Source organism: Sparus aurata, chromosome 2 (genome assembly GCF_900880675.1).
Source record: "Sparus aurata chromosome 2, fSpaAur1.1, whole genome shotgun sequence".
NCBI classification, from domain to species: Eukaryota; Metazoa; Chordata; class Actinopteri; order Spariformes; family Sparidae; genus Sparus; species Sparus aurata.
In genome coordinates this window covers 1,268,168-1,294,130 of record NC_044188.1, presented here as the reverse complement: position 1 = coordinate 1,294,130, position 25,963 = coordinate 1,268,168, and the positions used below count along the sequence as shown (strand labels likewise).

General features: G+C 43.7%; 1 protein-coding gene across 5 annotated transcripts in view; it reads right to left on the bottom strand.

The window, feature by feature from the left end:
* The window catches only part of LOC115569871 (leucine-rich repeat and fibronectin type III domain-containing protein 1-like protein), a 302,682-nt gene that overhangs the window by 158,467 nt on the left and 118,252 nt on the right, over positions 1-25,963 (bottom strand). The gene's annotated exons all lie outside the window — the stretch shown is intronic.

Here is a 25,963-nt window from a genome sequence, read left to right as displayed (position 1 = left end):
AACTGTCTCCAAATGTTTTTCCCTCGAGGTGTATTTCCTGGAGGCTCGAGGGAAAAACCTCTCGCTGGCTCTGGTTTGTTTAACGCATCGAACTGACATTAAAAACTAGCAGCTGTTGCGTCGCCTCACCTGTGCACTTAAACACACAGCTAACAGTGAAGCTAACTGTCCATACCACCAGGTGGCGGTAGTCTCGTGCACTGATTCGCTTCACTGAACAGCCAATCACAGCGACATCTCTAAGTGCCAACGATGCCGTTCACACCGCGACGACCACAGACGCTCATGGACGGGCCGAGTCTGCAGAGGCGTTCTCCTCTCCTCTCCCTCACCTGAAGTAAAGACAGTTCCATACTGTGTACTTCAAGCTTATTAAGCTGCAGAAGAAACTTGTACTTGTAATTTGTACATTATTACTGATCAGTCACACGCAGAAGTAAACGTGGTGTTATTAACAGCTCATCCAGAGGCTTTCACAAGTTGTACAAAGTGAAAACAAACGGCCGCTCGGCCATAATGAGGAAAGAAACACTCACCACTGCACTGCAGGTCAGCCAGCACACACACACACACACACACACACACACACACACACACACACACACACACACACACACACACACAGCTAAGCTGCAGCAGCCTCCTTTTGAAGTCTGTCTCGATTTCGTGACAGAGCTAACAATCCCATTATCAAAGAGGAGAGAGGGGAGCAGAGAAACGGAGGAGGAGGAGAAAATAAAATGAAATCCTTCTCCTGTCGCAGCTCTCCACTCTGTCAGCTCGTCTGTCGTCTGCAGGAGGAGGAAGAGGAAGAGGAGGAGGAGGAGGAGGAGGAGAGGAGGAGAGGAGGAGGACGGTGGACCAGACGGGGTCTCGGCACACGGCACCTTCCTTCATACGTTTTCATTTCGCACAACGGCGTTACACAACCTGCATTCATCTGCCGTGCAGGTGAGATGTTGACGGCTCGAGGCCACTCTGACTGAACAGACACACTTCACACTGACCTCTTAAAGGGACAGTTTGTGCATTTTTCTTTTATTGCAGACGTTGTATGGACAAACACACAAAGGGAGGCGGTCGGTTACTGAGGTCTCACAGATGGAACATGTGCATCTGAAGGCTGACGCACGCGCAAAGTGTTTGTTGATGCTGAACACATAAATCTCCAACACAGCACAGTTTGTATGTTTTTTCTCCCTCCAGCACATCTAGTAAAGACCACAGACAGATAAATATTATTATTATTTGAGGTCTGATGGAGTGAATCAATAAATAAAGACATGAGATTTCTGTTTTCCCCTCATGGAGAAACAGAACAGAATAGAATGGAACATGCACTTCATTGTTATTGTTTGTGAAATGTATTATTGTAGCTCTGTGTGTATTAACGTGTAGTATATCTGTGGGATCGTTCCAGCTCTGACAGTAGAAATCTGAGAGCAGCTGCAGGAGACGGCGCTCGAACCCAAGAGGAGGTTTTCAAGTTCAAGTGTGGCTGCTGAGAACACGGAGAACCCGTTCTGCCTTTACATACTGTAGGTCATTTCATGCATCTTGAACCCTTTATAGTGTCTGTTGGACCTTATATGTTTAAGTCCTCTGAGAGCCTCTTTCTCTTTAATCCCCCTCAAATGAAACGAAGGAGGAAATGAAGAAAAAGATGATGAACACAAGGCAGGAATGAGGACAGCTGAAAATGGAAGCAGGCGGTGGACACAACAGTGAATCACTGAAGGAAAGAAAAGGACGAGTTTTGAGGTAAAATGAGGACGGAGAGTTCAGAGAGTTTTTCATGTGGAAGAAGCCGAGCGGAGCGAGCAGCATCTGAGGGACTCTTCATTTTAAACATAATTAATGTGAGGATCAAGCGTCTGATTCGGTGAGGACGAAGACGACGACGATGGAGGATAATGATCAGACCGCATCTCCTCCAAAAACCACCGCAGCCTCTCATCCTCCTCCTCCTCCTCCTCCTCCTCCTCTCACTCCACATCTCTTTCATCGGAGGGAAACGCCTATCAACATCTTCAACATCTTTCTAGTTTCTGCTCTCTCTCATTTCCCTTTTTTCATCTCGCAGCACGGTCCGATCGCTCTCGTCCAGCTTTTATCTCCCATCTCGTCAGTTTCTTTCCGTCTGTGTCAAACTGTCTGCTCTCCCTTCTTTCTCTGTACAGAAGAGTCACATCACACAAACGCACAGTCTCTTAGAAATACGGATGTAGAAACAATCAGATCATGACCCACAAAGCTCGACAGCTACGTCACGGTACGTAGCGTGCAGGTAGAACTGGTTGCCTGATCCGTCGCTGCTTATTCATACATGTTTCAGTGTTTCAGTAAAGGGTTTAACGCCTCGCTGAGGTGGAAAAGTTAGCATGTCGAAGGAGAGACGGTGTGATAAAAGCTTCCAATATACGCCGATGATGCGCTGCTTTTTATTCCACCCCAGATAAAATGTTTGTGTTTCTACTCTAGATCCAGATTCAGGAGTCTCGTTAGGTGACATAGAACAACAGAAAAGCTGTTTTTGTCCCACTGGTTTCTGGGTAATTCTGTCATTTTCTCCTATAATTTCTGACATCAGAATATAAATTACAAACACGGCCACTGAGCAGATTCTGCTCTGGTCCATGTGAGACACAACCAGCGTCTCAGCTCATTTATCAAAAACTCCTACGTTTGGTATCTTCAGGACTAACTGTGATTTACAGTCCCATGAGCCTCTCTGGCTGCCATTAAGTGAAATCTGAGCCGATGATAAATCCTAACAATGTAACCAAAGCTAGAAAGAGATGCAGAGAGAACGCCACTAATTTAACTGTCACCAGACTGTCTGGCTGCAGGTCAGGAAGAAAACACAAGGCGGACTCGACATTGTCTTTAATAAATAATGTCACCAGATACAAGTTAATCTCAGAGAGCCGAAAGTACAAGTGAAGAACCCTGAACCAGATCCACTCGGACATGTTCATCACGTCTGACTGCTGTGCTTTAACCGATCTTTACTTCTGATTTTCAGACTGAGAGTAGAAACGTGGCAGCTGTAGTGGAAACATCAATTCTCTGCAGAAACTCTCCAACGAATCAATCTAAGATGAAACAGATGTAAGTGAGCTGCGGAGTCGTGATTCATTTCAGACTGATTGAGTTAAAATCCTCTGCAGAGGCTTGTTTGTCGAGCTTCACAAATGAAATGTAAGTATAATGAGCTGTTACTTGATCAGAACACAGAACTGCAGTGGGTTGTTGATGTGACGGCGACCTGAATCGTTCAGTTTGAGCATTTTGAGCGTCGCGGCACGTTCACACTGGTCTCGTTAGGCTGACTCTGTCGCTAATTGGCTGTTTTACAGACTTGAAGGGATATTCCGGTGTAAGTTTAGTCCATGGTCTAAATCACCATGAAACTGTGTTAGACTCCCTCTTGAGAGATCAAGTTAGCAGACCGCTAATTTACGGAGTTTTATCAACCTCAGAAACGACCGCACGACAACAATACACTGCAGTAAATGGATCCAAATATAAACCGCCACCAAAAAGCCACAAATAATGCTCAGAACAGCACCAAACTTCAGCAACAGTACAAACAGGGTCTCAGCACATAGTCCGGGGCATCTAACCTCCGCTAGCTTAGCTGGATTTCTACTGAAAAGCTGACTAAATTTACCACTCTTCTGCAGCAGCTTCCTGTTGACGGGAAGTCCCGACGAGTCGATTACCGAGTGCAGTAGAGTTCCGCGGCTCATGGATGAAAATGTATGATTATGACTCCATGGAAAAGCAATCACAGTTCATATGTGTCTTACCTGCCAGTTTATAACAGTTATTATCGAGAGCGGACAGGGAAAAGAACGGAATTGAGCATTTCTAACCGCACTCGGTAATCGTCGCGTCGGGACTTCCCCGACCCGGAAGCTGATGGAGGAGAGTTGAAATCTGTTTTTAGCTTCACAATAGAAATCCAGCTAAGCTAGCGGAGGTTAGATGCCCCGGACTATGTGCTGAGACCCTATTTGTACTGTTGCTGAAGTTTGGTGCTGTTCTGAGCATTATTTGTGGCTTTTTGGTGGCGGTTTATATTTGGATCCATTTACTGCAGTGTATTGTTGTCGTGCGGTCGTTTCTGAGGTTGATAAAACTCCGTAAATTAGCGGTCTGCTAACTTGATCTCTCCAGAGGGAGTCTAACACAGTTTCACGGTGTGTTAGACCATGGATTAAACTTACACCAGAATATCCCTTTAAATCTCTGAGCTAAAATGTTGGAAAATGCCATCCGACTGGTTACAATTCAGACAGTGAGGATGACAATTATCCAGTCAGTCAGTCAGTCAATGATCTCGTCCGTAAGTCAATAGAAGGTCACTCAGTCGGTAAATCAGTCAGTCGGTCAATATTTAATTTTGTCATCGAGATATAACTTAAGTCGACTATCCACTTAAGTCATCTGTGTCTCCAACACAAACAGAGTTATTATAACTATTAATTAACTCTGGCATCAGGCCTCACACACACACACACACAGACACACACACACACACACACACACAGACACACAGACACACACACACACACACACCCTCCTGATTGACCAGGAGTGGACCTCTCGGCTTCATCTTCTCTGCTCGGCGTTAATCAGATGGAGATTACAGAGGGGGAACAAGAGAGGGTGTCAAACACGGATAAACGAAGAGACGGACAAACAAAACACTGAGTGAGAAAAGAAAGGAGAGAAGAAGAAAGCGAGGCGAGGCGAGGCGAGGCGAGGCGAGCGATGGATGGTGTGATGGAGGAAAAGTGGCTGCTGGTTGGATAATGACGTGACAAGAGTCTTTGTAGTGTTCTTAACTGCTGGCTGACAGCCAGTTAGTCGGGTGGAAACACTTGTGCTTATAACTGTGAAGGACTCCCATTTATAGTCGAGTAGACCTCTCTCTGCCTCGCTCGCTCTTTTCTACCTCCTTCTTCTCACATTTCTTCAGTCAAATTATCAATCAGAATACATCACCGCGTCTTTTTCTCCCCCCAAAGTTAATGAAGCACTTTATGCCGGATCCGCTGCTGCTGAATATCTGATATTCTGGATGTATGTCGGATGCTTATCAGTTAATGTTTAACACCTGCTGTGATCAATTATTGCAAAGAGTCTGTGCAATGCGACTGATCAAACAAACGAGGCACCGATCTGAATCGCTCATTAATTACGTGAATTCAAGTTTCTCTCTTTGAGCGAACTGAGACAAGTGTAAATCGCCTCCTTACTTCACATGGACAAAATTAAAATCACAAGAACGGGTCTTGATCTTAATTGGTCAAAATAAATCCGCTAACAGTGCCACGTAGCTCCACCGCTAACGACACTAACCCGTTACAGCGAGGCAATTAAACTCGTCTTAGTTCGTTAGAAGGGAGAAACGAAGCTGGGTGGTAAAATATTTCCTTTCCTTGATCTCCCAGCTGAAATTACTAAAGTGGTGTTACGAGGCAGGACGGGCTGGGGCTAGCTGGTTAGCATGCTAGCTTTAGCTGTCTTTGACGTCAACACTGGTGTTTCCTTCACATTCAGTTAATGTTTCAGATGTTTTAAACTAAATCTCTGATGATATCTTACAAACTGTCCCGTTAAATCATCAGCGGCTCGATTATTTATTCATGAGTTTCTTGTCAGGACTCGTTGTATCTTCCTCTTTGTCTTTTTCCAGCCTCGACATTTCACCAATTACGTGAATTCAAGTTTCTCTCTTTGAGCAAACTGAGACGAGTGTAAATCGCCTCCTTACTCCACATGGACAAAACTAAAATCACAAGAACGGGTCTTGGTCTTAATTGGTCAAAATAAATCAGCTAACAGTGCCACGTAGCTCCACCGCTAACGACACTAACCCGTTATAACGAGGCAATTAAACTCTTCTTAGTTTGTTAGAAGGTAGAAATTTAAATTCAGGTGGTGCGTGGTTGTATTTTTCTGTTTAGTAACGAACCTAGGTGTGAAAATATTTCCTTTTCTTGATCTCCCAGCTGAAATTACTAAAGTGGAGTTACAAGGCAGGACGGGCCGGGGCTAGCTTGTTAGCATGCTAACTTTAGCTGTCTTTGACATCAACACTGGTGTTTCCTCCACATTCAGTTAATGTTTCAGATGTTTTAAACTAAATCTCTGATGATATCTTACAAACTGTCCCGTTAAATCATCAGCGGCTCGATTATTTATTCATGAGTTTCTTGTCAGGACTCGTTGTATCTTCCTCTTTGTCTTTTTCCAGCCTCGACATTTCACCAATTACGTGAATTCAAGTTTCTCTCTTTGAGCGAACTGAGACGAGTGTAAATCGCCTCCTTACTCCACATGGACAAAATTAAAATCACAAGAACGGGTCTTGATCTTAATTGGTCAAAATAAATAAGCTAACAGTGACACGTAGCTCCACCGCTAACGACACTAACCCGACACAACGAGGCATTTAAACTCGTCTTAGTTCGTTAGAAGGGAGAAACAAAGCTAGGTGTGAAAATATTTCCTTTTCTTGATCTCACAGCTGAAATTACTAAAGTTGTGTTAAGAGGCAGGACGGGCCGGGGCTAGCTGGTTAGCATGCTAGCTTTAGCTCTCTTTGACATCGACACTGGTGTTTCCTTCACATTCAGTTAATGTTTCAGATGTTTTAAACTAAATCTCTGATGATATCTTACAAACTATCCCATTAAATCATCAGCGGCTTGATTATTTATTCATGAGTTTCTTGTCAGGACTCGTTGTATCTTCCTCTTTGTCTTTTTCCAGCCTCGACATTTCACCAATTACGTGAATTCAAGTTTCTCTCTTTGAGCGAACTGAGACGAGTGTAAATCGCCTCCTTACTCCACATGGACAAAATTAAAATCACAAGAACGGGTCTTGATCTTAATTGGTCAAAATAAATAAGCTAACAGTGACACGTAGCTCCACCGCTAACGACACTAACCCGACACAACGAGGCATTTAAACTCGTCTTAGTTCGTTAGAAGGGAGAAACAAAGCTAGGTGTGAAAATATTTCCTTTTCTTGATCTCACAGCTGAAATTACTAAAGTTGTGTTAAGAGGCAGGACGGGCCGGGGCTAGCTGGTTAGCATGCTAGCTTTAGCTCTCTTTGACATCGACACTGGTGTTTCCTTCACATTCAGTTAATGTTTCAGATGTTTTAAACTAAATCTCTGATGATATCTTACAAACTGTCCCATTAAATCATCAGCGGCTCGATTATTTATTCATGAGTTTCTTGTCAGGACTCGTTGTAGTTTCCTCCAGCTGACCCTCCGTTCCTCTCTCTGTATCTTCCTCTTCGTCTTTCTTCAGCCTCGACATTTCACCATTTTCACCACGACAGAATCATTCGCTGCTGAAAAGCTTCAGTGTGGGATTAACCTCCATGTGAGAGGAGCTGCTGCTGTTTCCAGAATGAGCTGCAGTGAGATCATGTTTCTGTTCACCGGACTCTCTCGGAGCACTCAGAAACTCAACAATACTCAAAGAGAGAATTAAAACAAGTGCAATCTTGTCAATTAAAGCCGATCTCCCTGATATCACACTAATTGTGTTCTGTCATAATCCAAGAAAGGCCGACCAGCACAAAGGAGCTCGTCATTACACTGTGGAGGAAATATCACATTAACAGTCCTTTAAATGACTCATTTAATCTTTTAAGTCTTTAAATTAAGCCTTAATTACTTTGAATGCTTCAGTCTATTAAAGCACCAGCTGATTAGGAGGACTTCAGTCGAACAGAAACATTCATGATCAGCCCTCCTTCACCGTGTTTGTTAAATCCTCTTCACCCGTCTGAACGGTCTGCAGCTCGTCAGCCTCTCTTCTGCAGAGGAAATAGCCGAGAAGCTCTTAAAATGCACTGCGGCAACACAAAGAGCTTCCTGTACAGCAGAACAAGCCGAGATGTAATAAAAGAGAGAGCAGTACTTGTTCTAATTTAGAAAGGGAATGAAGTAAACAGATTTTATGAGTTGAGACAAAAGGCTGCTGCGAACAGAAAAGAACACGAGCGACTGGAGAAAAACAATGAAAAACGAGAGAGAGCGTTGTCGGTTCGAGTTGCGACGGAGGACGCTGTCCTCGTCTGCAAAGTGGACGTCTTGTCTCTCAGAAGCAAAGACAGAGACGTTTCCGTTATTTCAGGATTTCAGAGTCAAACATTCACTATAACGGTGGAAAATCTGACATTTTGGCACGATGCAAATGTCAGTGCTAACGAGCATAGAGACAAAAACTAGCTTCAAATGTTGATCCTCATGGATGAAAGGTAATCTGTAGTTATCACACCTCTGCTTGTATTTCTTCTTCACTGCTTTTCTTTTTTGTTAGCTCTTAAAGGTGCATTACGTAGTGTTGGAGAAGAGAAAGACACAATTTGTACTGTTTATATGTGGCGGACCCTGCCACCTTTTAAGCTTCAAACAGTGTTCTTGGGCCCAGCTTGTTTATTCACTTATTAAACTGAAATTATGAGTTTTAATTTCTTCTCTAAAACTCGACAGTGCCTCTTTAAGAATGAATATGATGTATGAATATTTCAGAAATGCCTGGAGATTTTAAAAAACATAGCTGAAGTGCGGCGGCGTTGCTTTCAGCTCTTTACATGAACTGTATACATTTTAACACGAACAAAACATGAAACCACATTTTAAACTTTGATGATTAAAAGCAGCCGTCCTCTGCGTGATGCTGTCTGAACACACTGTGGGTTTGGTGCTGAGGTGTTTTCTCATGAAACAGTTGTAAAGATTAAATATGGAGGATGACAAGTGAAACTTAAGCGGAGAGACGAGCGAGTTTAAAAGTCTTCAGACATGAGATAACAAGAGTAACACTAAATATAACAGCTGGAGTGTAACGCAGACAGACAGTCGGCTCGGATGTTACAGAGGAGATCAAGAAACGCACCACGCGATGCAAAGATAAGAGGCATTTCTTTGTTATCCACTAATGAAGTGTAATCTCATTAAGACACGATATCTGAAGACCAAAGACTCGAACATCAAAGCTTTATTGCCGCTGAATTGTGACGTGACTGGAGATTAAACAATAATCCTTCAAATGAGATGACAGATCAACGCGTGACAGCGGCGCTAAAAAGACAATCTTCACCTGGATGCGACCTCCGATCACAGCAGGACCCCGAGGAGAATCTCATAATCGACTTTTTAATTAAACAGCTTCACTCGACTGAAAGATCCGCGATAATCAACGGAGCTGCAGCAACAAGCTGAAGAGATGAAGACTCGTCACACCTTCAGGGTCTGGAGCTGTAATCCATGTAGTGACATCCGGCTGGAGAGCAGCACGACGTCCCTGCGGTGGTCAGGACACGACTGAGGGACGTATGAAAACACCTCGTTTTGCCTGGAAATACCTGTTTCCTTCACTACAAAGTCTCGCTGAAAACACTACAAAACCTGTCACATCATGTTCTCGTTACGTGTTCATGACCTGACTTTTAAATCAGGAGGTTCAGGCGGTGGTGATGGAGGTTCGGGACTCAGGGCTGCCGGATCAGTGACCGCAGATTGAGTGTTTCAGCGCTGGATAATTTTCTGACGTGTTTGTGGCGACAGAAAGGATATTATTGACGGGAAATATATAAAAAATATTCTTGTTTTTGATGTCTGTTTCGGCTAAAAACGACAAAAACATCCAGTAGTTATTTATCACACCTCCAAATGTTGAAACGCAGTCTTGAACGGCGGTCGGTGGCTTGCCAGGTTTGTCACCCGTCACTCCAAAACGCAGCTGTTCCGAAATTAAACACCGCTATCCGTGGTGCTGAAATCCCCACTTCCAGCCGCACTCGCACAATTCTGAAGTTTCGGAATGGAGGGGTTCCCCAATAGCCTTTTCGGAATAGCGGGGTCTTTGAAATAAAGGGAAACCCCGCCATTACGATGAATTGAAGTCTATGTTCGGAACGGCGGGGTTTCGGAAAGGCGGGGTGTAACTCCTCCTCCATCTCCAGACAGGAAAGTCAGGTCATAAATATGTAGGGTGAACATGATGTCACATGCTTGTTGAAACGTAACCTGTGATGAATACAAACGCGAACATATGAGTGAAAGAACTGTGAGAGGATCTAATGAATTCAACTTCCTATTACAGGTGTAAAAGAAAACTATCTGCATCCAAATAAGAACAGCGATCAGACGGGTGAGCGGAGGAAGAAAAATCCTGAACTTCTAATTAGTTTGTTGTCGGTGTACATTAATATAGATTTGGTTATATGTCATGGAGGATTTGAGTTTGTTTAGCAGGTCAATTACACTAAATTATAATGTTGTGCCAGCAGCACAGCAGCCGATGAATACATTCAAACATTTACCTAAATTACAGGTAAACTGAGGACGCTGAACGCCGAGCTGCCAAGTGATAATCAGAGAAATAAACAAATAAATAAATGAATGAATTAAGTTAGTATGTGGGCACGGAAAAGCACCGAACATAACAAATAACATTAATTAAAGAAAAGCTTCTTCTCAGGCTGCAGACGGTGAGTTACACAGCTCGCTCCGTGCAGAACTAAATGAGGTTTGACTCTAATGGAATTAATCAGGGAGGGTTTTGCTTGCAGGGCAGCGATAAGGCAAAAAAATAAAATAAATAAAAAATAGCAGCTTCTCAGGTTGGTGCAGGTCTCAGTGTGGAGCTGAGTGACAGCTGCTGATTCAGCTCCTGGCAGACGGACGCTCGGGTCGCTGTGACACCGAGCGGTTCCTGCGGTTCTCAACACCTGACACCTTTCTGACAGTTCAGAACCAAATCACATCACAAACACACAGAAACATCCACCGGTTAAACACATATTATGTTCTCTAACAGAAGGATTAATAGATTCAAATGTCCCTCGCTGCAGCGCACTCTGGATGACGTTGGACACTGTGATTGTTAGATTGGACACTGAATCTGATATGTATGTACGGAGCAACATGACATGGTAAAAAAAAAAAAAAAATGTGGCCACAATATAGCCGTGCAGTTACAGTAACGCTCACAGTATGTATCGCGTTGCCATGGGAACCTATAGCCTATCAGTGATCAGAATCTAGTTTGTATTGATTTGCAGGTTGTTGTTGCTCTGACTGAACGACTGAAAGTGTCTGTAGTGTTCTCTGGACATTTGTCCTTCAATAAAATCACAGGCGATTAAAAGTTCGCTATATTATAGGCCTAATTAAATAACTGCCTAAATGCGGGATAACAAGATATTGACTAGAACAGAATAAGAAAAGACGCTCACTTTAAGGACATCACGTAGGATATTGCAGTTTCTAGAGAAGGTGCGCTCGATTTGCTTACCCAGCTGTCCAGGAATTATATTAATATTATTAATTAGTATTTCATGCCCACGTTAAACCTACTTCGTGGCCACAAATTAAGATTTTGTGCGCACATTATACTTATTTCGTGGCCACAAATTAGTATATTGTTGCCACAATTAACACACGCTGTGTGAAAATCTTACACTGTTACACGTTGACTTTTGGTCAGGTTGTGCTGTGAAGTGACCAGTGTTAAGTCCAGTGTTTCCCTGACGTTAACATCTGGTCTCAGCTGGGACGTGATGTCATCGTGACGTCTATCATTGATTGGTGATGTCATGCTTCGTTTTCATCGCATCTTATCTTTCATATAAGTCATAAAATTTGGCTCCACATAAAAGGAAAATGGGGAATAAATAAATAATAAATAATTCATGTAAAGGTGCGATAAAAGTGCAGGATTTGTTCGCGGTGTGTTACTGTGTTATTGTGTAGCAGTGTGCATCAGGCGGACAGAGGCTGTTGTTTGAAGTCCATTAAAAATGCATCGCAGAGAGCGACACTCAGCACTTCTGCATGATTGTATTGATTTCCTGAGCAGGCGTCTCACACCAATATCTGATGGTATTAATGATTGTTAAATATTCATGACGCCGATCACTTTACATCTGCAGAGAGCTCTTTGGACACACACTCACAAGTGGAGACATTCACACACACACACTTTGCAGTTTCCAGGATTTTAAATGTTTCAATCTGGACTGAAACATGATCGTCATGAATGGATAGAACAGTGTCGTCTGTTTTCAAAAGACAACTCGTGTCTCTGTGAGGATGAAGTCTGACGCTTAGTGCTCATGTAAGGAGGTATACTTTTGTAGGAATGCTAAAATTGGCTAATTAGCACGAACTGACATTAGTTTGGAACAGTTTGGTCGTATAACAAAGTATTGAAGACGGCATTTTTAAACTGTTGTTGAGATATTTCAAAAGACAACAAATTAGAGGGCATCACTGAAGGCGAAGATGAGACTTATGGCAGTCCGTCCAGAAGATATTTCTTTTCGGGTCAGAGAGGTGGACCAACCAACCTACTGACCCTCAGAACCAGTGATGTGCACAGGGGGGAGGGGGGCAGGGGGGGCCCCACCTCGTGGCCCAATTGTTGAAAAACGCGCGCTAAAGTGCCCTTTTGGGAGCCAAAAAAGCAAGCCAAAGTGCCCTCTTGGTTGGCAAAACACACTAAACTGCCCCTTGGCTGGTTAAAACATGCTAATGTTCCCTCTTGGGAGCCAAAACATGTGCTAAAGTGCCCTCTTGGGAGCCAAAACACGTGCTAAAGTGCCCTCTTGGGACCCAAAACACACCCTAAAGTCTTGGGAGCCAAAACACGTGCTAAAGTGCCCTCTTGGGACCCAAAACAGACGCTAAAGTGCCCTCTTGGGAGTCAAAACACACGCTAAAGTGCCCTCTTGGGAGCCAAAACACACGCTAAAGTGCCATCTTGGGAGCCAAAACACATGCTAAAGTGCCCTCTTGGGAGCCAAAACACACACTAAAGTGCCCTCTTGGGAGCCAAAACATGTGCTAAAGTGCCCTCTTGGGAGCCAAAACACACACTAAAGTGCCCTCTTGGGAGCCAAAACACACGCTAAAGTGCCATCTTGGGAGCCAAAACACGTGCTAAAGTGCCCTCTTGGGAGCCAAAACACACACTAAAGTGCCCTCTTGGGAGCCAAAACACACGCTAAAGTGCCCTTCTTTTCGCCCCTGCCCTTCAAAAAGTCTGTGCACGCCACTGCACAGACCCACACTGCTGCCTGGTGAAGTTCTCCTCCTCATCAACTCTGACTAACCAAGAACCGAGCAGCGACCCAGCTGCCGTCAGGTTCACACATCATGATGTTACACTTCATGAATAAATCACACTCTGTCCACAGTGACTAAAACATTTGATGACATAACTCCTGATTAGCATCTTTATTATATCTGACAGACTTTACACGGACGAGACATTCAAGACAAACTTTCCTGTGTGAAGTATTCGGTGGAATCAGAGCTGTGAGTTCACCGCAGGGTGTCCGTCTGAGTCGGCAGGTTTTTAGTTCAGACGTGTTTGTCCGCTGACGGTGTCGACGTGTCCGCTGCTCAGAACCAGAGATGTGATGTGATGCTCACAGCGAATCAGACTTGTGTTTCCAGCTGGGATGCTACCTTTTTGTCTTAATCAAACTGTATCCCTGTTATTATTATTCACCATCTGTGATGAAAACAATTAGTGCTGATGAAGAACAATATCATTACAGGAAATGAAAGGATGGCTGATCATTAAAACAAAGGACAAATATCTGTCGGATAATCTATCTGAGGGTTGACTGAGAATGTTTTCTATTTTTCTTGAACGCCATCACTGTTACAAACACCATCAATTATACAAATAATTGTTAGTCGCAGGCCTAACTTTGCTTTTTCCCTTAATCTCTGGCTCAAAATGTTGTTCTTCCTCATCCATCCATCACCACAGATGACTGGTTTTGGTCCATTTGACTCAGAGATCTCGACGATGAGCACAGTTTGAAACCTACGATTAGTTTCACCACTTCAGTATCAGCCAGTTCCTTCTGGTTCTGAGTAAAGACCAGAACGTTTTTTGCAGAAACATCACAGAGTCCAAGCGGATGTTTGTTGCATATTTGAAGAAATTCCCTCGAGATGACGTTGAGACTGACAGATGACCCAAAAACACGCCGGCTCTGTCCACAGCTGTCACTGCTGCAGACGCATAAAAACAACAGCGTTGTCTTAAACTCCAGCTTCAGAGTTTACCTGAGTCTTTGATTCAAATGTCAGAGACAGAAATGTGTATGTGTGTGCAGCTCGTTGGTCTTCCAGGTCTCGTCTTTCTGTCCCGCTCAGCTCCATCTCATTTTTCTGACCACTTAATGCTGCAACAATCCGCCAGCAGAAGTCACATTTCTGTAACCTCTCTTTTATCTCGGGAAGACTGCCGTTGTAACCGCGAGGCATCTCTTTCCCGTCCTACCCGGGGCGGCTGAATGGATCCTGACAGTGTTATATTCTCTGTGCCGGCGCTGCTCCGACTGCTCTTAGACATTTATCATCTCGCTATCCTCACACAGCGATCTGCAGACACTTGTCACAGCTGGAAGCACACTTATTGTTCTTGCAGCAACTGTCGCTCGTAACGACACGTCGCATCAGCCGCGGGAACACAAACGATGCTGTTGGTTACCTGAGCTTTATTGTAAACACAAAAACAACTAAATGAGAGCCTCATCTTCCAATTTGTCACAGAAGAAAACCTGCAGATGTTAATATCACAACGTGTGAAAATATGGAACATACTGTCGTCAGTCAACCTAAAACAACATCACGTCCTCTGGGCTTTTTTGAAATGTTGAATCTCTCATTTTGCAATCAAAGCCCTGAACTCACTTGTCCCGGGAACAAACAGTATCCTCGGATGCTCTTTCTTCTGCAGGAACATGTTCAACAGAGGAAGAGATGCAGAGAAAAAACAGCCTGATCGTGTTTCTCCGACATCAGCGTCCAGCAGCAGGAACTCCGCTGCCTGCGAGGGGAAACACGCCAGCAGCAAAGACGAAAGACTTCAGGATGGACGAGGCGGCTTAGACAGGAAATCTGTTGTTATTATTATAAGAAGGGAATTTCAAGAACAGGAAAAGAGTGAAATATGAAACAACTCTCTTATCAGATATGAGATACTGCTGATGACTATCTGACAGACATTTAAATGTAGAATTTACATCTGAAATGTTACAAGCAACACAGTAAAGCGTAGTTAGGATCATTACTGAGCCGCCGTGATGCAACCGGGCTTCTGAATATTTTAGGAAAAGCTTTTGTTTCTCCGGGCCCTCTGCAGACACTAACGAAACTAATTCTCTATTCATATTTTTTAGTTTAAGAATTGCTTTGCCAAAGAAACATGGCTGTTCATTCCATCTGGTCCATCAATTTGCCGCCTCGGAGGGAACACTTTCTTCCACATCCATTTCTATGTAAATCCGAGGCGTCAATGTGCCGGCGTGGGCGGAGGTGTCGATGACCTGCACTGTTGTGCGACCCACAGCCGGGGAGTTTTAAAACCAGGAAACAGCTGATCACAGCAGTCAGTCCATCACTTCATCCACGGACATTAAGATGAACAACTGGACAGCCGCTGAGATCCAGGAGATGCTAGCGTCTCCTCGGTCTCTGTAGCTGTCTTCGTTGTCCGGTTGCTGTTGTAGCAACAAGCTACTAACGGTCGCTACTTTCAAATTAAAAGCCCCCCGCTAAGAACCCAGTTCTAAACTCCAATGGGGTGCAATGGAAAGCTCTTATTTTGAAGGCAAATTCGACCTGCTTCCTGTTAGCTGTCTTGACGCAGCTAACGGAGGAGTCGAGGTGCTCCGCTACACGCTTCCTTTAACGCGTAGCAATTCTGACTGACACTGGAATCACGGAGGTAAATCTTCTTCTTACGTCACTATTCACGCCCAACTTCACGTTTCACTTCAAGTCACATGTTTACACCGACCCCAGTGGCGGCTTTTTGGAAAAGAAGGAATATTACACCTCTGTTTTAGAAAGACAAGGCGGCAGATTGCAGCCTTTACCTTGCTGCTAATGTGCCACATTTTCTATATAAGAAAAGGAGCTTCTGATAAGCTAACAAACAAAGAAACAACAAACCGATCACGATCATGTTGGATAGGACACATCCACAGTGTCAGAGGAGGTAAAAGAAAGATTTAGTTGAGGTTTGTGCTGTTAGTAACCAGATTAATGTTCCGGTAACCTTCATGTAGACTGCTGTCTGTGTGAGCTGATGGAGAGGAGGATGCTGGCTGAAACAGTCGACCAATGGCAGGCTTCCACAGACGGTCCACATCTGGTGAGTCAGACTGATTCCATCCTGTTAGAAGCATTACTGAGCACTTCACACCGGACCAGTGTGAAGCCGCTTCACGCCCTTTCAGTTGTACGTCTCGTTGAGTCATTCCACAGTTTTGTCCTTTGTCAACTGTCACTGTGACTCGTCAGCTAACTGGACAAAAAACAGATTTTCTCTCAGTTTGACTAAAAGAGGAACGATGCTTCTCACAGCTCATGATACATAAAAGTGGAGCTTTACAAGGAAACTACTTTATATTCAGATTCATCTGCAGTAATGACGACTGAGCGAAGGTCATCTGATGATGGTGGAGATTGTTTACCGTTATTAATAAACTGCTCAGCTCTGAATATTGATTTCATTTGTCTCTCTCATCATCAGCTCTGTTACGTTCCCTCTCTCCCCGACGAGTCTGTCAGTCCTGTGTACACTAATTATCCGTGTGTGTGTGTGTGTGTGTGTGTGTGATTCGTTTTCGGTTTGAAGCACGTCACACACTTCACACACACACGTAGAGCAGATGGTCGCTCTCCTGGATGCTTAGCATGTTCCCACTGCCTCTGCTTCAAAACACAGACATTAAACACGTTCAAGATAATAACTCGTTACTGATGAGATGCCAGATCACATCGCACACACACACACACACACACACACACACACACACACACACACACTCCAGTTGTCTAGTTGCTCCCTAATTAAGAGTGCTCGTTTACCTTCACACGGACCGGGCACAGCTGCTGACTTCAACGCCAGGTAACTAGGTGTGTGTGTGTGTGTGTGTGTGTGTGTGTGTGTGTGTTTGTGTGTGTGTGTGTGTGTGTGTGTGTGTGTGTGTTTGTGTGTGTGTGTGTGTGTGTGTGTGTGTGTGTATTGAGGTCATTATCTCCAGTGTTTCAAGTCTGTTTGATCATAACAAAAAGCTTTTTTCATGAAGACAAATTTACAAAAGACGTACGTTTATTACGAGGCGTGTTAAATTTGGACCGAGCCGGACGAACACGACCTCTCCACAAACGTTACTGAGACTCGTCAGCTGATCATCTTCAAGTTAATGAGTTTGTTTATATATATATCTACTCGACGGCACTCTGAAAATAAACTTTTCATTTGTTCACTATAACTCACAGCCGTTGTTGCGCAGCTTTCATTTCCAGAGCTATTTAGTTCTGTTGCTTTTAATTGATCATTCTGCAGCCAATTTGGGAGCTGCTGACTTTGGTAGTTAATTTTAAAAGTAATTTTCAAAGTGTTGCTTTTAGCTGTTCATCTCGGAAGCAATTTGGGGACCACTGATGGCAGAGAGTCTATTTAGTGACGCCGCTGATTAATTGAGCAGAACGGAGAAGGCAGCAGTGAGACTGTATCTGAGAGGTTTTACAGCAAGGGAAGAAAATGAGGACGTTATCAAGAAAAGAGGGAATGTTCCTTTAGATGGATGCTAACCTGCTAAATAAGGTGTGTAGGATGTAGCATCAGATCTGTGTGCCTGCACTTAGTTGGATTGTAACAAAATATGACATATATTTTATGATATTTGAATATTTTCCAGAAACTCTCAGCTAATAAAACACATTTTTATCGTCCACACCGATCATGTATTTGTGCAACTAAACAGCCTCTCACAAAGACAAACCTAAGAGGAGGCAGGTCCCAGAACAACACTTATATAAACGGCAGAACACCAACACAAACTGGATTAACAACTGCCCAAAGGCCCGGCCCGTAAAAGAAGTCAACTACTTCACCTGAACAGCAGCTGGACGAAGCCCGGATTCATCACAGCACCAACAAAACAACAGTTTGTTCAGCCTCAGCATTACAAAAAGAGGACGCGATGCCTGAGGATTAGTTCATACACCACGTAACCTGTCGTCCATCCTCAAAAGAATAAACTGTCTCCTTAAATCTGGGCAGCACCATCCACCAACCAGCCCAACAGAACCACCAGAGACAGGACACAAACAAAGACGAGTGACACGTGTAAAGTTGAGGCGTACTTCCCGTCAAATAGTCTGATTTGTACGTACTGTATCAGCTCACTGATACATAACAGTCATATTTTGGATTGATTAATTGATTTGTATATTTATTTTGTATCCAAGATACTTTTACATTAAAACTGGAGTAAACATAAGACAACGTTTCTGCTCCAAGTCGGAAGAGACGTCTCGTAACACAACTGCTCTCATTTATCTAATATCTCAATCAAATTCAAAGAAAACATTAAGATCAAATCAAATTAAAAATGTATTTATAGAGCGTCTAAATCACAATCACATTGCTTCAGTGGGCTTTACAATCTGTCCTCTGTCCTCAGACTGTGGATTCACATGAGGACAAACCCTCCAGCAGGACGGAGAGCACGGACAGACGTACGATGGATGTGGCGATCGGCTGTAGCTGATGAGTTAGTCGAGCAGTAATGTTGTTCGTGGAGTGTGTTTACCATGTTTGTGCCAGCAGCTCAGAGCGCTGGAGAGAACAGGACATTGTGCTCTCATCACACCGCATCCAGGACAGGAAACAGATTTTGTTTTCCCTCCCTCCCACGGTCTCCGGCTCAACCCGAACTCAGGTCAACGATTGTACCGGCCGGCACAGCTCTGGACCTCCGATCACACCAGGACGTACACGTGTTTCACTGCTTAGTCTTCATCCCTTTTTACTTTCCAAGTGGATTGGGTTCAGCTTAGTTTCTTGCTAAATAAATATCTCAAACAGAAACATTACCGTCACAGTCTGCGTCTCCAAACCTCGTCTCGATGCTTTGATACTGATAATGAGTCGAATCTTATATTTCCTTAATGGAGCCGGAGCAAACAGACGCGGGATCAGAAGCAGATCCAGTCTTCATTACAAACACCAGACAAATATGCAGAGAAAACCAGAGGCAGACGGCCTGATCCTGATCCTGATCCTGTGAATCATCTCAGCACGTCTCCAGTTCTGCTGCAGTCTCACACAAACTACATTTATCAAGTGATCGTGCTGCAGAACTCTGGTTCAGATGTGACTGACAACAACAATGGCGGCTCCTGAAGACGTTAGCGTAGCTGCTGTAGCAAAAGAACATCATAAGGGATTCTCTTCTACTGATTACTGATTGGTTGAAGTTATCCTGGTGATTGACAGTTGGTCCAATCACCTGCTACGTGTTTTTTGTTTTTATTTTCGACCGACCTTTTGTTTGTGATCTTTTTACTGTTATTGTCGTGGTTTGACTTCTCATTTCAGCCATTTCCTGTTTTATTTTGAAGTTCTGTCCTCATGTGTCATATTTGCTTTTCTATTTCCTCCCTTTGTCTGTTTGCCAACCTGTGTTTTCAACTTTATTCAGTAAAGCTCGTTAGCTGCCTGCCTGTGAGTATACTTTGTGTGTTTATACTTGGTGCAGTTAAACTACCTCAGTTTTGCACTCTAGTATATCAACAACTTTGTAGTAGTTTAGACTTTCACTTGATCAATAAAGTCTCTATCTACTTGTTCACTTTACATTTCCTGTAAAATATATCTCAGTCAAACAAAGCAGCAGTTTATTACAGGACGACCTAAAAGCTTTGTTAGCACGATGACTGACGCCAGAATCAGTTTGTAAATGCTTCTGGGTTTTTCTTCATTTTGAAGAAGACGTAGAAGAAGCTAAAAAACAGATAAAGCTGGACATGGAGCTCCTCAGAACCAGAACCAGCGCACATAACAGTCACAGTGGCTTGGTTGGTTATCAGCCCGGTGTCGGCTGGACGGAGCCGCCTGTGACCGTGTCGTATTTCAGTCTTTAACTGCATCACAGCTTCATTAATACTTTAGAGACTCTGGCTCCTGTTACTCACACAGCCTATATAAAGCTCCATATACACCCAACCTACTTCAAGGTTGTGAATAATTAAATAATGTACAGTATGTTTGACAGCTTCATTAAAGCAGCGCGGTGAGTTAGATTATATCAGGCTGGCTGCAGGCGACGCAGGCGTACAGCGTCGCCTCTCAGCCGCCAGCGCTGCAGAGCCGAGACACGCGGAGAGCCTACACCTTCCCATGATGCACTTGTGGTGACTGACAGACTTAATTTTACAGCATCACGTGATTTTAGCTTAATTTATCGTTGTTGTTTTCACTGCGTTGCTTTCATCCGTGCATGCATGACCTCCTGCTGTGCGTTGCTTCACTTCAGGAGGACGAGGACGACTGTGGGAGTCTCGTGAAAAGTCTCAGCGAGGAGGCGATGATTTCTACTTTTATAGAATAGAATATAGTGTTATAATCACAACTCTTAACATGCTTTTTTATCGAGTGGATTCTGCTCAAAGAAATAATAATAACAAGGTGATTCATTGGAAGCAAAGTGCTGCACACCGTCATTAAGTTTAATTGCAGAGGAGTGCTGTAGAATAAAGTGTTTCACCCTGACTCCTGTGGATTTGTGTCTGTGAGGGCAAACATGGAGGATTAATTTACCAACTCTGGTGACAGTTTAAACTTTCGACCTTTAATTATTGTTCCTCATTCAAACCGAATTATGTCACCGTGTAATAACTGCACAGCTGCATCTTTCCTCCAGGTTTGGAGGTAAATGTGTGTGTACAGACGCAGCCGGAGATAAAACCAGTAAACAGGAGTTAATCCTCCATCAGAGGTCGAGACTCGGAGCGAGCTTCAGAACCGCTCTCCGTCTTTTCACTTCTCCCTCCAGTGAGGAGAAGAAGTTTGTCCTTTTTTTTTTTCTCGTGTTTAATATGTAGAAGTTTTCTCCCACACTGCACATAACTCATCCAGACACATTTATGACTTTCAGTGAGCCCGAGGCTGCTCGGCACAGAGAGCCGATCTGCTCGCCACGGAAAACAAATATCAAAAATTTAAGGTGAGACATAAAATATGAATTTGTTGAACGCAATGGCTCGCATGCAAAGATAAAGAGCTAGAAAGAGGGAGCAGCTGCGGCTCAGGAGGCGGACCGGGTCGTCCGCTAATCAGAGGGTCGATTCCGTCGCTGGCTGCAGGGCAAAGCGTCTGTCGGCAAGGCACTGAACCCCAAATTACTCCTGAAGGCTGTTATTTCATCGGTGTGTGTGACTGTGTGTAGAAATCTCTCTGCTGTTTGATTAGAAAGACTGCATCAATGTCTGAATATCAGAATATCATTCACTGAAGTCCTGAAATAATCCTGAAGTCAGAGATAAAGTTCCCATGAAGACAAAATCAATTTGCATGTTTTTTGTATCACTAAATACTAAATGCGGTGGCCATTAGCTCATTGTCTTGGTTAGCCAAGGTCCAATTTTGTGGCTCTGTTCCAGCATCCCAGCAAGAAAATCCACTTTGGTTCTGTGTAACCTATATTTTCCACCGGTCTACGTCTTCTTGGAGAGTGCGTTGTTCCACCAGCGTCTGCAGGAAACACGTAGACGCTCCTCCAGTTCTGGTGAGGATTTCTACAGTTTGGTGTTTTTATTTCATCGCCCACTGAATATCTGTGGGGTTTAGACCGTCTGTCAGGAGAACGACAGCATTAAAAACATCCTGTTTGACTGTAGGAACTCGTGATGATCTTTACATTTAACATTAATACAGCATCAATAGATTTGAAAGCTTTTTTAATCATGAACAGAACACATTTTATGCACAGATAAAGTCTTTAAAGATAAAGTGGAGTGAGAAACGTGTTTGCGCTGGTGAATGCTCTCGCTCCGACAGAACGCTCGTGTTCAGGTCTGTTGTTTATTTACAGACATCGATCATATAAGCTGCAATTTAACCGTATCAATAAACTGAAATCATCTGTAGCGAAAGATGCAAACAGAGCGGTGGAGAGGACGGAAGTGAAGAGGATGTCAGGAGATTAGAAAGACTCAACAGCGATACAGAGAGAGAGACGTGAGCAGACGGAGCGATGCAGGTAGAAAGCGATTGTTCTTCCAGCAGAGCCGCGATCGATTGTTCCTCCTGGCAGAGACGTTTGTATCAGCAGAGCGAACGCTTCACAGTGTGACCTATTTACAGCTGCTATAATTATACACACAGAAATCACGCATGCAAACACACGGCGGGGGGGAGGAGGGAGGTATGCAATCAAACATACATACAGAGGAGCAAACAAACAGTCAAGTGCAGATTAACAGCTGATGACAACAAATTAAACTCACGCAGAAATAAAACACTAATCCACGTTGTCTGTATCGTTCCTACACGACGTGCACGTGATGATACACTTTCCTGACGCATCACATCCAGACAGAATGCTTGATTCTGATTGGTCGTGGCGGCTACTGGAAGTTGGTGCGTTAGAGTTATCCCCGGCTCTGAAGTTTCTGTTGGGTCTGTGGAGTGTTTTAGTGATTTTCAGCTCATTGTTTTGATTTTAAAGCCCAAATCTTTATTGTTCAGCGTCACTGACAGCAAATGACAACCTCAAAACAGAAATAGAGACATTTTCAGCTCCCCCTGTGTTTCTCTGTGGTGTTTATGTTGGTGTTAGCAACACACCTACTGTCTAAAAGCAGGAAACAACCATACGAATCCCACTTTGATCCAGAAATCCTGATCGCAGCGCAACGAAGAGGCGGAGTAAAACAAGATTGGTGGTCGTCTGTTCTCTGTTGTTTTACCTCGGCTGTTATAATTCTCCCTCTTCACCTAATTTAAACTTCATTTTCCTCTGAAAAATAACTACCATCCCTGCTGACGTCAACAGAAACGGGTCTAAAATGACAAAAACACCTTTACAAATACTGGACCCAGGCTCTGACTGCGTGTGTGTACACGTGTGTTGTCAGGGTCACAGGAAGTGCATCACCTTCTTCAGGGAGCATCGAACATCTGCAGCGTCTCTTTATTCATTCTCTCTCTCGCTTCCTGAATCCCTCCGTCCTCCCTGAGCTCCCTCACGGTGTCTCTCTGTCTCTCTCCACCTCCATCGCTCCTGCTTTCCACAGGATTGAGCAAATCCACTTATACGCATAAGAAGCAAGTAAGTGATCTGAGCAGGAAACTCAACCTTCTTATTCCACTGTGGATCTGTGTGTGTGTGTGTGTGTGTGTGTGACGGAGGCTGGGTGTATAATTCAAGAATATTGGACCGCTTGGCGCGATATAAAAAGAGGGTAAGAGTGGAGGTATGGAGGACAGGATGGAGAGAAGAGAAGAGGAGGGAGGAGATGAACGGACTGAAGAGATTGTTCAGTTTTGTATTTCCCGTCTTCAGTCTTGAGGGCAGCAGATCAACGAAAGCAGCGCAGATTGAATGCGATGCTTTCAGATGGTGAATCACGGGCACGGCAGAGAGACGAGCGTGAATCATCTGCAGGAGCCACGACTCTGACCTCTGCTCTCCACGCCGCTGACTCACGTACAGTACGGCCAGCTTTCATTTCAACATCAGGGAGTTTCTTTCTAAATGCATCCGGCGCCAAGTGCATGCAGCTCCAAGTATTCACCAGCAGGAGCTGCAGCTGCCGTCAGAGCTTTAACTTGTCAGCCTACAACACCCTGTTCACAGAAGAAGAAGAAAAGGAAGAAGAAGAAGAAGGAGGAAGAGGAGGAGGAGAACGTAGGCTACTTCTGTCCGTGAAGAAATTTCCCAGACTCCATGAGAAAAATGCACGATTTTGTGAGTTGGGGCTTCAGAAGAGACTTTAAAAGTTTTCTGAATCGCTGTCTACGAATATTTACAACTATTACAACTATTCGCAAACGTTATAAATGATATTTCTGTTGTGTCCATTTGTTCCAGTGATGAATGTTCTGAGTATTTGCATCTAGAACATGTAAGTGAGAACCTGACGGGATCCCAGCTGTTTACTTCAGACAGTAGAGGAAGAAGAAGAAGAAGAAGAAGAAGAAGAAGAAGAAGAAGAAGAAGAAGAAGAAGAAGAAGAAGAAGAAGGAGGAGGAGGAGAACGTAAGCTACTTCTTTCTTGTCCGTGAAGAAATTTCCCAGACTCCATAAGAAAAATGCACGATTTTGTGAGTTGGGGCTTCAGGAGAGACTTTAAAAGTTTTCTGAATCGCTGTCTACAAACATTTACAACTATTCAGGTCTTCTTGTAAATTCTGCAAATGTTATACATGATATTTTTATTGTGTCCATTTGTTCCAATGATGAATGTTCTGAGTATTTGCACCTAGAACGTGGAAGTGAGAACCTGACGGGATCCCAGCTGTTTACTTCAGACAGTAGAAGAAGAAGAAGAAGAAGAAGAAGAAGAAGAAGAAGAAGAAGAAGAAGAAGGAGGAGGAGGAGAACGTAAGCTATCTTTCTTGTCCGTGAAGAAATTTCCCAGACTCCATAAGAAAAATGCACGATTTTGTGTGTTGGGGCTTCAGAAGAGACTTTACAAGTTTTCTGAATCGCTGTCTACAAAACATTTACAACTATTCAGGTCTTCTTGTAAATTCTGCAAACGTTATACATGATATTGTTATTGTGTCCATTTATTCCAGTGATGAATGTTCTGAGTATTTGCATCTAGAACGTGTAAGTGAGAACCTGACGGGATCCCAGCTGTTTACTTCAGACAGTAGAGAAAGAAGAAGAAAAAGAAGAAGAAGAAGAAGAAGAAGAAGAAGAAGAAGAAGAAGAAGAAGAAGGTATGAGTAAAGATTCACAGCTGGGTGAGTTAGCAGGTTAATATGTTTTAATAAAGTGGGGATGGAGCAGCTCACAGGCTGCAGGTTTGATTCCAGCGTTGATTGGCATCATGAGTCAGTGTGTGTGTGAAGTGGAGTGAAGAGTTCTGAGGCTCTGTGATCTCTGATGAGAGACAACAACATGGAAGCACCTGAGAGCTTCCTGTGTGTGTCTGTGTGTGTGTGTGTGTGTGTGTGTGTATTCCTGGTTGATCCTCCAGCGATGAGAACACACTGACTCACAAGCTGAAGACACACACACACACACACACACACACACACACACACACACACACACAGATGTGACTGAAGAGAGACATGTTGTGATCAGAGAGGAGAGCATTCAGTGAGTCATCTCAGATCAAACAAGGGTGTGTGTGTGTGTGTGTGTGTGTGTGTGTGTGTGTGTGTGTATAGAGATGACTGAGATACAGAGACACAGAAAGGGAATGAAGAGGTAATATATATTGTATGTTTTAGAGTTACACATGGAAACATGACGTACATGCAACCAGTGGAATTGTGGGTAAGGCAGTGAGGCAGTGTGATAATAACACAACTTAGAAACAAATTAATAACGACACCTGATTCAACACCGGACCAGAACCCCAGTATCTGCAGAAAAAAGTCCTGAGTGTGACCCACTGGACCATCCTCACCGACACAGTGAGGAGGTACAGGTAAGATTACCTACAGGGCGTCTATATGTATGTGTCATATAGGAGCTACTTTAGTTTGCAACACTAAAAAGCATAAGAAGCAGGCTGTGTGTGTGTGTGTGTGTGTGTGTGTGTGTGTGTACAGCTCTCATATCTCTCCGAGCAGTAATTGTCTCATAATTATTATTCATCATAGGCTCTTTGATCGTGGGACTCTCTACTGATATTAATATTATCATCTCGTGGCGGGAGAGGAGGAGGGAGAGATGGGGAGCAGGCGACGATAAAGGGAAGCAATCACACAATAACTTGAAAGACAGAAGCCTGCAGAAAGTTAAAACAGAGGGAGGAGAAAGAGTGAGAAGTAAAGAAAGAGGAAGTGTGACGGAGAGAGAGTCGGAGTGCTGAAGTGGGAAAGAGGGTTCTTGAATGAGACGGAAAGCAACA